Below are 14078 nucleotides of genomic sequence, written 5' to 3' on the forward strand. Positions count from 1 at the left end.
CTCCTCTATCTTGGTATCTTTGATGTTCAGGAATTCTTGGGTGGAGTGGATAGAGTGGCATGAGTTTCTACTGGGTATTTAAGTTTATAGTGACATTCCTTTGTTAGTCTATATGTCAGTGTGCTGGCAAATTAGACTATGGGCCTGAGGGGGGACCCTGGTTTGTGTATCTTAGGTAAACGCAGAAATGTGTTGGATCCATCAGGTTTCGTTCTTTGGAGATCTGTCTTATTAATTTTGCCTGTTTTGTGGAGTTTCTTCAGCAATGTTGTGATACGGTTTTCTCACTGTGGATTAAGGTCCATTGCCACCTGTTGGTAGGTGTTGTGTCTGTGAGTAGTGAGTTCGCCTTTTCAATGTATTGTGTTCTGATTGGGATGACGGATATGCACCCTTTGTCTGTGGTAGGATTACAATATTTCTGTGTTTCCTGAGTCCTTCTTGGGCTTTCATTTTCTGTGCATTGAGGAGTGTTCCCTTTTTTCTTCCTGCTTAGTGTTCATGCTACTGTCCACCTGATAGCCTGCTGGGTTTCTTTCTTAAGTTAGTAGACCTGTGCCTCACTACCCACTTCACATTCAACAATAAGACCTACAAATAATTCAATGGAACATCCATGGGATCACCAATATCAGGATTCTTAGCAGAGACTAGAATGAACAGTCCTCCCATTATGTAGACAATACCCTTTATCATCACAAAATGGAACAAATTAGAAGAAATCTACAGTATCATTAACAACAACCTTACTGGCATAAACTGCACCAAAGATGAAGAGAACAACAACAGACTCCCCTTCCTAGACATCACAGTGGAATGAACAGTCAATGGAGAACTGCAGACCAGCATCTACAGGAGAGCAACACACACACACAGACCAGGTACTCAACTACAGGAGCAATCATCCCAATACCCACAAAGGGAGCTGCATCAGGACATTATTTAAATGAGCCACAACACACTGCAGTACCCCGGAACTACGGGCAGCAGAAGAAAAACACCCATACAACCTATTCAAGAACAACGGGTACCCGATAAGCACAGTCTGCAATTCTTCAACAACAAGCCCAAACAAGAAGACACAACACGCCCAGAGACTCAAGCCACACTACCATACATCAAAAACATTTCAGAGATGACAACCAGATTACTCTGACCCATTGGCATCATGATAGCCCACAAAACTGCCAACACACTGAAACAGCTGTTGATGAACATAAAGGACCCTGTACCAACAGCCTGCACAATGAATGTCATATACAAAATACCCTGCAAGGACTGTAACAAACACTACATCGGACAGACAGGCAGGAAACTAGCCACCAGGATACATGAGGAGCAACTGGCCACCAAAAGACATGACCAGTTTTCACTAGTATCCTTACACACAGACAAAGAAGGACACTACTTTGACTGCGACAACACATCCATTCTAGGACAGGCTAAACAAAGACATGCATGGGAATTCCTCGAGGCCTGGTAGTCAAACCAGAACTCCATTAATAAACACATCGATTTGGACCCCATTTACCAACCTCTCAGAAAAAGAACTGGAAATGATATCACCCACCACAACAGACCAAGACACACAAATAGAAAGTGGGACGGAACACCAGCGATTCACCGGAGGCTCACTGATGATATTACTTAGCATGGTCATGAAACGTCTGAAAACAAACCTTCCAGCTTAGCAAGCAAACTTACAACCTGATCATTTATATATGTTCAACATCATATTTATAAAATCATGCAGGGCATGGATAGGGTAAATAGACAAGGTCTTTTCCCTGGGGTGGGGGAGTCCAGAGCAAGGGGGCAGAGGTTTAGGGTGAGAGGGGAAAGATTTAAAAGGGACCTAAGGGGCAACCTTTTCAGAGGGTGGAATGAGCTGCCAGAGGAAGTGGTGGAGGCTGGTACAATTGCACCATTTAAAAGGATCTGGATGGGTATATGAATAGGAAGGGTTTGGAGGGATATGGGCCAGGTGCTGGCAGGTTGGACTACATTGGGTTGGGATATCTGGTTGGCATGGACAGGTTGGACTGAGGGGTCTGTTTCCGTGCTGTACATGTCTATGACTTTATGACTCTATCATCTTATTTACTTTTTAAATTTATACTTCAATCCCGTGTGGTTTATTAAACAGACAAAGACAGCTTGCAAAGTGTTGTCATGCTATTCCAATTAATTTGAAATAAATTCCCATGCCTATGAAGTTTCAGCCAAGTATTTAGTCAAAGCTGAGATATAAACTCAAAAGCAATCGACTATTGCCAACAAGAACTGAAAGGAACCCAGTAGTTATGAAGACGACATTGGGACAATTTAACAAGAGAATCCAAGTCTAACCCTGAATAATAGAAAAATAGTTCAACAGCATCCAAGTGATTTAAAAAGACATTGAAACAAAACATATGGCAAAGGAATGCCAGGTTTCAAGGAAGTAACTGACATACAGCATATCTGGATTATCACAACTGACTTACTGACTATCCTTGAAAAACTCACATTGATGTGACAGAGGGAGTATACCAGATCAGTGGTACATCGTCAAGGTGATTTGAATTATATTAGAAGTTTTCAGATCTCAGGTGTTGCCAGAAGTTGTAGACAATTTGGGGATCCATAGAATCAAGCTTGCTTCTATATCGTTCCCCTCTGTGCTCTTCCAGGTACGGACCCCAATCAGGAGTTGATGTGCAAGCGGCAGAAATTTTCTGGGAAAGAAAAATGGAAAGGTTTCATCATTTCTGCCTGATTTCTCTCCATCACTGAACTTCCACTGACAGAAAATCCAGATCCGAATCTGGTCATCCTGCAGTTGGAACTGACAGGAAAAAGATAAATTGTGGAGGGAGGATTGGGCAGTCCCAAAGTTTCATAAGAGGGAATGATCTCACTCAGGAAATTGCTGACTGTTAGCTTGATGAAAAACTGAGAGGAACATACTGGTAGGCAATAGGAGGGATGACAGCAGACAGCTTGGATCTTAATATAGAATTTGTAAATACTTTGTGAGAAAACTGATATAATTATTTTTGAAGAATGCCAGAGACATTCATAATAGGTCGTGTGGATAGAATTGATTTGAAGGACTGCCGAGAAATTTCCTGAACAAAAACGCTAATTCCAATTCAAGAGAGTAATTTTCATGTTGGTTGACAATCATATTACGATTAATTGCAGTATTCTGAAGTTTTTCTTAATTCTCTCATACAAACAGAGAGGAATTACGAATATATGTCTCATTTACTTCTATAATTTTGTATATCTCAATGTGCATGTACACTTGCATGTACATACATATATGTTAAACACACATATGTCTGTGTGTTGGCATGTTACATGTATGTGTGAGAGAGTAGGGGTGAAGTCTTTCCAAAATTGTACTTAATGCCACTGATGTTATTCCAACCTATCTCCATCCACACGATGCTATTTATGCCCACTGGGGAATATCTCAACAACTTCATCACAAGCTTGCTCCAGGGTCCTAAAGCCCTCACACAACAACAAGAAATCATTATTTATGGCATCTCTTCAACTTTCCAGTGCTTTCCCATTGAAGATCCAGTTAGAATTGGATAAAACGTTTCGATTAAATTTCAAAGAACAGAAATTGCTGGAGAAACTCAGCAAGTCTGGCAGCATTTGTGGAGAGAAAATAGAGTTAACGTTTCAACTTCAGTGACTCTTCTTCAGAACTGGACTTGAAATGATAACTGTGCTTTCTTTCTACAGATGCTGTCAGACATGTTGAGTTTCTCCAGCCATTTCTGTTTTTGTTTCAGATTTCCAGTATCTGCAGTTTCTGGTTTTATTTTAGTGTTTCCTTACCTGCCACAAGGTGGAGCCCTCAGCTTGGACAACTCTCACTACGGCCACAATGGGGATCCACATAATACAGAAGATGGTCATACACCAGCCCAGTGCTATTGCCCAGACAGGGTATTCAACAGGTCCATATGTTGGTGGGGCAAATGTTACTAATGACCAGACCAAGATCATTTGTTTAAAATGAAGGCATAAAATCATATCAAAAACAGAATGATTATCTGCACTTCATTTTCTGTTTAAAACATTAAAAGATGTAACATCTCCTTACTGCGAGCAAACTTGGTGAGATTAAAAACCAGCACGCTCTCCACCACAGCCAGAAGAGCCAATTCCTTTCCCCAATCAGCATCTCAATGTCCTTGATGAATCTGTTCAGCCCTGTGAACAAGGAAGCAGAGAGACACCATCAGTCACTTTGTCCTGTCTTCAGGGCAGTTTGTTAATTGTCAAAGTTCATCTTGTTCAGGACAGCACTAATGAACAGGTTAAACCAGAGAAGGGATCACTCTGGGTTTCAAACAGGATGAGCAGAGTTTTCCCTCTCACCAATCTGGAGAAAGTGAGGACTGCAGATGCTGGAGCTCAGAGTCAAGAGTGTGGTGCTGGAAAAGCACAGCATCCAGGCAGCATCTGAGGAGCAGAAAAAATTGACGTTTCGGGCAAAAGCCTTTCATCAGGGATTAATGAAGGGTTTCCTGATGAAGGGGTTATGTCTGAAACGTCGATTCTCCTCCTTGGATGCTGCCTGACCTGTTGTGTTTTTCCAGCACCACACTCTCGACCCTGTCACCAATCTGATTACCTCTGAAATTTGTCCACAAGTCCCATAAAATCGGTACTTACTCAAGGAGAGGCTCTGGTTTCTGATCTTTGTTGAGATTGACAGGCCTCTGTTATCAGAACGGGGGCATGATGGACGACAAACTGAGTCCACTGTCCTAATATGAAGAAAAGCAAAAGGGCCCTCGGCCATCTTACAAAATCCTGCAGACAACTGAAGCAGAACCTGCCTGTTGGTTCATTTGCCTTGATATGGATTGATCATTGTCTCATTTCATTCCATTTGGCTCATACAACATTCCTATCAGCAACCAGCTGGAAAATGGCTGTTGCCAAACTGACCACAATGACAACTCACTCAGACCAAACGGGCTAGACCAGTAAAAGATGGGCAGAAAGCACTGCCTGTCTCATTTATTTTTTCGAAACACAGATTCTACTAACCATAGATCCAGTTTAAAGTAATCAGTTCCAACAGAGCAGTTGCTAGAAGTCCCCATCCAGCACTGGATCAATTCAATTGATCCAGTAGATCCCAGCCTGGATTAAGAAAGAAATATTTGAAAATGAGTTGTATGTGAAAACCAAAAAAAATACACTTCATCCAAAATAAGCAATGCCTGGGACACTAAGGTTAGGAAATTCCGATAAACTGAGAATGGTGGAAAGGAGTTTCATGGCGTCATGGTTTGGAGTAAGTTATTTTGCGCAATCTTCTACTTCTCAGGATATCCATAACCAATCGGAGTCTTACAATCCCTACAATGTGGAAGCAGGCCATTTGGCCCATCAAGTCTGCACCGACCCTCTGAAGAGCAATCCACCCAGACCCACACCCCCACCCTATGCCTGTAACCCTGCATTCCTCATAGCTAATCCACCTAGCCTGCACATCCCTAGATCCTGTGGGTAATTTAGCATTGCCAATCTATCGAACTTGCACATCTTTAGACCTTGGGAGGAAACTGGAGCATCCGAAGGAATCCAGTGCAGACACAGGAAGAGCCTTAGAAGAGTAAAAAGAAAGTAGGAGTATACTTAACAGGGCAATCAGGAGGGCAAAATGGGGACACGAGATAGTTTTGGCAAATAGAATTAAGGAGAATCCAAAGGGGTTTTTACAAATATATTAAGGACAAAAGGGTAACTAGGGAGAGAATAGGGCCCCTCAAAGATCAGCAAGGCGGTCTTTGTGTGGAGCCACAGAAAATGGGGGAGATACTAAATGGATATTTTGCATCGGTATTTACTGTGGAAAAGGATATGGAAGATATAGACTGTAGGGAATTAGATGGTGACATCTTGCAAAATGTCCAGATTACAGAGGAGGAAGTGCTGGATGTCTTGAAACAGTTAAATCCCCAGGACCTGATCAGGTGTATCCGAGAACCCTGTGGGAAGCTAGAGAAGTGATTGCTGGGCCTCTTGCTGAGATATTTGTATCATCGATAGTCACAGGTGAAGTGCCGGAAGACTGGAGGTTGGCAGATGTGGTGCCACTGTTTAAGATGGGCGGTAAAGACAAGCCAGGGAACTATAGACCAGTGAGCCTGACCTCGGTGGTAGGCAAGTTGTTGGAGGGAATCCTGAGGGACAGGATGTCCATGTATTTGCAAAAACAAGGACTGATTTGGGATAGTCAACATGGCTTTGTGCGTGGGAAATCATGTCTCACAAACTTGATTGAGTTTTTTTGAAGAAGTAACAAAGAAGATTGATGAGGGCAGAGCAGTAGATGTGATCTATATGGACTTCAGTAAGGCGTTTGACAAGGTTCCCCTTGAGAGACTGATTAGCAAGGTTAGATCTCATGGAATACAGGGAGAGCTAGCCATTTGGATACAGAACTGAATCAAAGGTAGAAGACAGAGGGTGGTGGTGGAGGGTTGTTTTTCAGACTGGAGGCCTGTGACCAGTGGAGTGCCACAAGGATCGGTGCTGAGTCGTCTACTTTTTGTCATTTACATAAATGATTTGGATGCGAGCATAAGAGGTACAGTTAGTAAGTTTGCAGATGACACCAAAATTGGAGGTGTAGTGGACAGCGAAGAGGGTTACCTGATTACAACAGGATCTGGACCAGCTGGGCCAATGGGCTGAGAAGTGGCAGATGGAGTTTAGTTCAGATAAATGCGAGGTGCTGCATTTTGGGAAAGCAAATCTTAGCAGGACTTATACACTAAATGGTAAGGTCCTTGGGAGTGTTGCTGAACAATGAGACCTTGGAGTGCAGGTTCATAGTTCCTTGAAAGTGGAGTCGCAGGTATATAGTATAGTGAGGAAGGCGTTTGGTATGCTTTCCTTTATTGGTCAGAGTATTGAGTACAGGAGTTGAGAGGTCATGTTGCGGTTGTACAGGACATTGGTTAGGCCACTGTTGGAATATTGCGTGCAATTCTGGTCTCCTTCCTCACGGAAAGATGTTGTGAAACTTGAAAGGGTTCAGAAATATTTACAGGGATGTTGCCAGGGTTGGAGGATCTGAGCTACAGGGAGAGGCTGAACAGAGGCTGGGGCTGTTTTCCCTGGAGCGTCGGAGGCTGAGGGGAGACCTTATAGAGGTTTACATAATTATGAGGGGCATGGATAGGATAAATAGACAAAGTTTTTTCCGTGGGGTTGGGGAGTCCACAACTAGAGGGCATAGGTTTAGGGTGAGAGAGGAAAGATATAAAAGAGACAAAGGGGCAACGTTTTCACACAGAGCCTGGTACGTGTATGGAATGAGCTGCCAGAGGAAGTGGCGGAGGCTGGTACAATTGCAACATTTAAGAGGCATTTGGATGGATATATGAATAGGAAGGGTTTGGAGGGATATGGGCCGGGTGCTGGCAGGTGGGACTGGATTGGGTTGGGATATCTGGTCGGCATGGACGGGTTGCACCGAAGGTTCTGTTTCCATGCTGTACATTTCTATGACTCTATGAGAATGTGCAAACCCCACACAGACAGTCACCCCAGGCTGGAATCAAACCCGACTTCCTGGCACGGTGAGGCAGCAGTGTGAACCATTAAGTCACCTTGTTTCACTCGGTGAATCTGGCAGCGAGTGAGATGGAAGTGCTCATCACTGCTGTGATGTTCCAGCTTCCAAACCTCTGGCGCCATATTTAAAGGCCAGCTGGATGCCGAAAGCCAAGAATAATGTATCATAGTGTCGTGCTAACCCCTAAATATAGTGCAGAAGGAAGCCAAGCTCAGTCCTCACTTCCTAGGAAAGAATCTTGAGATTCCCGTGGATAAAATCAGCTCCTGAGTGGGGTCCGTACCTGGAAGAGCACAGAATGGACCAAAGAAACAGACCATTCCACCAGTCCCTGCCAGGCTGGACCCAGATAGCAGCAGGAGTGAGAGCTGTGGTCTGTGTAAAATGGGATGCCTGATAGTGTGCAAAAAAGGGTCAATCATCTTCTGCACTCTGCTCATGGAGACAGGAGAAAGGTAAATGCTGCAATAAAACACCAATTTTATTTTATTTTAATTCGTTCGTGGAATGTTGTCATCACAGGCTGGGTCAGCATTGATTGCCCATCCTTGATTGTCCTGGAAAAGATGCTGAGCTGCCCTTTCAAATCGCTGGAGTCTTGTACTGTGGAAGAAAGGGCTATTAGGGAGGGAGTTCCAGGACCGTGAGCCAGTAACACTAAAGGAAAGTGAATACAATTCCATGTCAGGATGGACAAAGTTAAAAATCACACAACACCAGGTTATAGTCCAACAGGTTTAATTGGAAGCACACTAGCTTTTGGAGCGCCACTCCTTCATCAGGTGATAGTGGAGGACACAATTCTAAGGCACAGAATTTATAGCAAAAATTTACACTGTGATGTAACTGAAATTATACATTGAAAAATACCTTGATTGTCTGTTGAGTCTTTCATCTGTTCAAATACCATGATAGTTTCACTTCTTTCATGTGTAAATCACAAAACCTCTTTTTAAAAGTTGCATTCTCAGGTTAGCTGTAACAATGGGCATTAGCTAGACAATATGTTGAAGGTGGTAGTCCCCTGTGTTCTCTGTCTATGCCATGAAGTTTAGATTGATTCTAATCTAAAAAGTGAGAAAACAGAGTTTTACATGAATTCATGCCGTTTTTGAGCAAAGTACAATGTAACTCTGCAAGTACAAATTCACCTCACAAAATATATGTGTGCATGTGGGTCTTTGTCTGTCTGTGTTTGCATGTCTGGGGTGGGGGATTGTGGTGTCTGAGAGAGAGAATGTCTATGTGTGTGCATGAGTACAGAGTGGTCAAAGTCTCTGAGAGGATGCCTGTGTGGGTGTGGGAGTGTGTGTCTGTAAGGGTGTGTGTGAGTGTCTGTGTGCGTGTCTGTGTATATGTGTGCCTGTGTGTGTGTGTGAGAGTGCGTGTGTATATAGGAGTGCCTGTGTGTGCATGAGTGTCTGTGCTTGTGTATAGTGCAATGGTAGTCACCTGTAATGTGATATGAACCCAAGGTCCCGGTTGAGGTCCCTCAACCAGGATCTTGGGTTGATGTCACATTACAGGTAACCACCATTGCACTATGCACACACACTCTCTCTCTCTCACACACACACCTATATACACACAGACACTCACACACACCCCCACAAAGATACAAAGGGCAGGCCGTAAAGTTGAGAGTAGGCCATGATTACATCATCTGTAATTTTATTGAATAGTAGAACAGGGTGGATGGGTTTGAATGGCCCAATGCAGCTCTTTTTAAAATATTCTTAGTATATTGCCCTTCCTTCATTGTTACTGGATCAATATTCTGTAATTTTGTGGCAATCCGTAGACATCTGGAGGCACGTCCACCATGAGGACTGCAATGTTTCAGGTCATTGCTATCTTTTTAAGGACACTTAGAGATGAGTTTTAGTTCTTTACCCAGGCTCTGTATTGAATAAGGATCATCAAGCTCTAACAGCACTTCATAACATTGAAGTGGGTGGAGAAAAGAAGACGACTAAAATACAAGGGCTTCACTTCGTGAAAGGCATCAATCTAATGATAGCTGTATGTGAAATCAAAGCTAAAATACCGAAAGATGACAAACCTGTGTCACACATGGTACACTGAGGAGATACAGCACCAAGCATACACCAGCCTTCATAGAAAGATGCTTTGATCACAGCAATGAGGTTATAATGGCTTCTGGTGAAATTAACAGTCAAATATTAATCAGCTTTGTGGTCCTAGGGAACAAATGTCCCCTCCCTCTCACCCAATAACTCCATAACTCCCCAGACCAAAGATCAGATAGGACTGTTGTAATCTGGCATAATTCCAGACCTGACAGAGAAGTACTTTAAACTATCTCCATGATATGTGCTATTCAGTATAAAGGGACCCACTTCATCCTCAGCTACTATGTCATGAAGTCAGTGTAGTGAAGGTAGTGTGTTCAGTCAATCAGTTATGTGCATATAACCCATAGTAATATCCATAAGTACAAAACCTAGGTCATGTATGTAACTTTGGAATTGTAGGCTTATAAACAGATAGCATTGATGAAGGGTCTCAACCTGAAATGTCGACTTCTCCACCTCCTGATGCAGCCTAGCTTGCTGGGCTCCTCCAGCCTCCTGTCTGTCTCCTCTGTAGTATGTGTTATGTGGACAAATATGTACAAAGTTTCAAAGCACATTAACAGTAAAAATACCATCAGCTCCCGATGTGGCACAACGATAGGTTTATTACCCACTGCACCATAAGTCTGTCAGCAACAATCACTAACCAGTGTTTCTCACACAGGGCTGGAAGACAAAAATTACTTCAATACAATACTGCAGAAGGGCTGCACTTTTGGAAATGCCATCCTCAGATGTGATATCAAAATTGAGTCCACATTTGCCCGTTTGGGTGAATGTCTTGGAAGGAGGACAGGGTAGATGTAAGTCAATCAACATGAAAAAAAATACATCATCTGGTCTTTTTCCATATTGCTGCTGGGTTTTGCAGTATTTGAGTTAGCCACCATATTTCCTACGTTACACCAATGCTGTTTCCTACATTACAGTTCACAGGCATTTCAATACCTTGCGATATCCAGTAGTTATGATAAATGCAACATCTTGGTTCTTCCACCGGCCTAGAAATGTTTTTGCCTCTGTGCTTATTTGTCGATATGCAAACAGCTAGTAAAATATGTACTGAATTGGCATACCCCAGGAGAAACGTGAGACACCTTCCATATCAGTGAATCTTGTATATGAAGCTTCAGAACCTGGGTCTGAAATAGATATAACCCCAGTTGAGGTCATATTAAGATTATTACAAGTCCCCTTTATAAATGTTGACAGTGATTCCCTGGGAATGTGCCATTTTGCTGTAAGCAGCATCCTTAGCTGGGCAAAACTCCCCTAGTCCTAATACTAACCCTGCGTGATATGTGCAGCATTGGGTTCCTGTGCAGACTCAAAGGCTAGATCGCAATAGCTCTCTTTTAATCAAAGTGGAAAGGAAGTAAAGTAATATTGTTCTTACCTACAGCTACAAATTGACTGCTGAGTCGTAGAGTGATCAGCATGAAGAAAAATAACGTGGCCCATAAAGGTGCCCATGGCAACTGTGCAAGGACCTCTGGGTAGGCAATGAAAGCCAAACCGAAACCTAGATACAATTGAAATAGTCAACTAATTGTACTTAAAACAGTAATTCACAAACTGTTTCATTTCTTTTTAATTTAATACTCAATAATTAATGAAGAATTTTTTTTTGTTGAAATTTATGACATTTTGTGTAGTAATGGATCTGAGACTTTGTGGCTCTCTTCCATCACGTTGAAACATTCAGTTGTTTGGTATTCCAATTCTGTTCATAGTCTCTAATCTCAGCAACAAAGCCATCCAGTTTCTGCTGAGAGTTGTGTGGCTTTGATTCTTGAAATATCATGTGCCTTTGCTTCTGAGTTTTATCCTCCTCCTCCACTTCAGTTTCTTCAACACATCTTCTCACTGGCCTCCCTTCCGCTCTGCTTCCCATGTGTGTCAACACTTATATGCACTGTTCGCATGATCACTCACCCATCTCTCGCCCCTGGTTTGTCAAATCCTTCAATGTTTGTTCCATTTGGATCCCCCACTCTTTCCCCTTCTTTTCATATTTTCCACATTTTCTCTCTTCCTTCCTGTCTATTCCATTTTCTCACTCTTCCCATCTCCTTCCCAGTTACTCTTTCCCTCCTTAGTACAATGGAATTGACTCCAAAATCTGTCAACAGAGTGAATATGAGAAAAAAAAACAGCATCTTGGAATCCCTACAGTGTATAAGCAGACCATTTGGCCCATCATGTCCAAACTGACCCTCTGAAGAGCATCCCACCCAGATCCATCCCCCGACCTTATCCCTGTAACTCAGCACTTCATATGGCCAATGCACCTAACCTGCATATCTTTGGACTGTGGGAAGGAACTGAAGGAATGTTCCTTTCTAAAGTATCATTGTTTCTTGACAGAAGTTTCACCTCAGCGATACAGAAATTAAATACGGAATCTAAAAGAGACTGAAATCTGAAGGTTTTTGTCTTGCACGCATCAGGACTGGAATGCAAGAAACCAAAGTTGGTTAGGGAACATCGGTTTTATACAACATGAGAAAATATTACTGTCTGGTTGGCCAATGTGTAGCATAGAGGTACACCAGAAACCATTAATTGCTAATCAAGCAGGTAGACTCTAATTGTTCAAGTCGGTACCATGCAAAATGGTCTTGTAGGGAATGCATGGAATACTAAAATGACATATGTGACCCTCCTTTACATTGCCAAATAGAATATAGCCACACATTGTAACTTTTCCAGTGAGGAAAGGGTCATGGAGACTGCCAATCCCTGCAGTACTCCCCATGATGATACCATAACCAGTCTATCTGCCTGGTTCAAGTATTTCCAGCTAAGATTGACCGCCAACAGCTCCTGCTGTCAGCAACAGTACAACCAACCTCTTCTCATGCTGTATAAATTAGTGCTCACTTTCCAAGTTTGGTATCTTGTACATCAGGCCTGATGAATGCAATACAAAAAAAAACTTTCTGTTTCCTTTCAAGAGAGGAGATAATATGAGGTCGAGAAACCCAAACAATTACATCGTGGGTCAGATATATTTTAACAGAGGACAATAAATGTGACTCTGCAGTTACCTGACTGGACAACCTCTGAAATAAGCTTATGTTGTTTATTAGCCAAGGATGGAGAAGGTGACAAATCCAGCAAACACACTGGTAGCACAATTAACAACACAGACAACAATGGTATCTGCGTAACAGTTGTTGTGGAACTTATTGTAGGATGACAGTGTTATTAAACTGCCCCAACCCACTGCAAGAAAATAGAAAATCTGTGTTACAGCAACTTTCCAGACCTGGCAAATAGAAGGGAGAAATCATCAGCACAGGAAAAAGATTTCAATTGAAACCGTGAACTAATTGTTAATTTTCCCAATATGATGTTATCAATATCAGCCATGCTTTCTAGTGAATGACTCACCTCGTTACTAGCCACGTGTACACAGACACCTAGTAACTCCCATTCTACTTTTTTCAAAAACAGTAATTAAGAACAAGTTGTGAATACAAAACAAAAATCCACAAGTGATAATTATGTCTTTTTAAAAATCTTATTCAGGGAGAGAGATTGACCAACATGGTCCCATCATCTTATGGGATGGAAGGCTGCTATCACCAGTAAGGATCTAATTAAAATAAATGAAGCAGCAAAGATGGGAGAAAACATTTGAGAAAATGTGTGGAAAATAATTGTTATAATAAGGACTAAGGTAATGAGTAACAAATGAAGATCATGCAATGTGGGTATTTTAAAAAGCGATGAAGGGAAAGGATATGAAGCTATAATGACCAAAGCTCGATAATATTTAAAGAAAAAATGAACATATACAGGAGAGAATGATAATAGGGAATAATTTTGCCTTTGCTTAATGTTTTTACTGAAAAGAAAACAAAAAAGCAATAACAACAATCGAAGCAAAGAGCCATTTCAGAAATGTTAAAATATCAAGGAATAATATACAAGAGAAGCTGATCAAAATTTAGGCAGTTTAGATCCCAGGTTTAGATGGAATATCATCAAATAATGGAAGGAACAAAGCAGGAGAGAGGAGAGGCACCTTTACTTAGGTATAAATTTCAAAGAAAAACATATTGAGAAATGGTGAATAGCAAATGTAATTCCTGAATTCCAGAAAGGGAAACTGAACTATCTGGGGGAGAGTGACCCAGGTCACATGATGAGTGTAAAGAACAATATAAGAATATTTGCTGAAAGATGAACTAATTGAACATCTGTGCACAAGAAAACATGACGTAAATAGCTAACAAGGATTTCTTAAAGGGTGGTCATGTTAAAAGAGTAGTCAAGAGTAATGTCCTGTGAAAGACTTTCAAAGACCTTAGATAAGATATGACAAAGGTTTGGATGTTGGATCCAGGGCTGGGAAATAGAGGAACTGACAA

General features: G+C 41.9%; 1 pseudogene; it reads right to left on the minus strand.

Moving 5' to 3' along the window:
* Positions 1-2570: 2570 nt before the first annotated feature.
* LOC140495621 (sodium- and chloride-dependent neutral and basic amino acid transporter B(0+)-like) overlaps positions 2571-14078 on the minus strand; it is a 228720-nt pseudogene continuing 217212 nt past the window's right edge.

The sequence above is a fragment of the Chiloscyllium punctatum genome, chromosome 25 (genome assembly GCF_047496795.1).
Source record: "Chiloscyllium punctatum isolate Juve2018m chromosome 25, sChiPun1.3, whole genome shotgun sequence".
Lineage (NCBI taxonomy): Eukaryota > Metazoa > Chordata > Chondrichthyes > Orectolobiformes > Hemiscylliidae > Chiloscyllium > Chiloscyllium punctatum.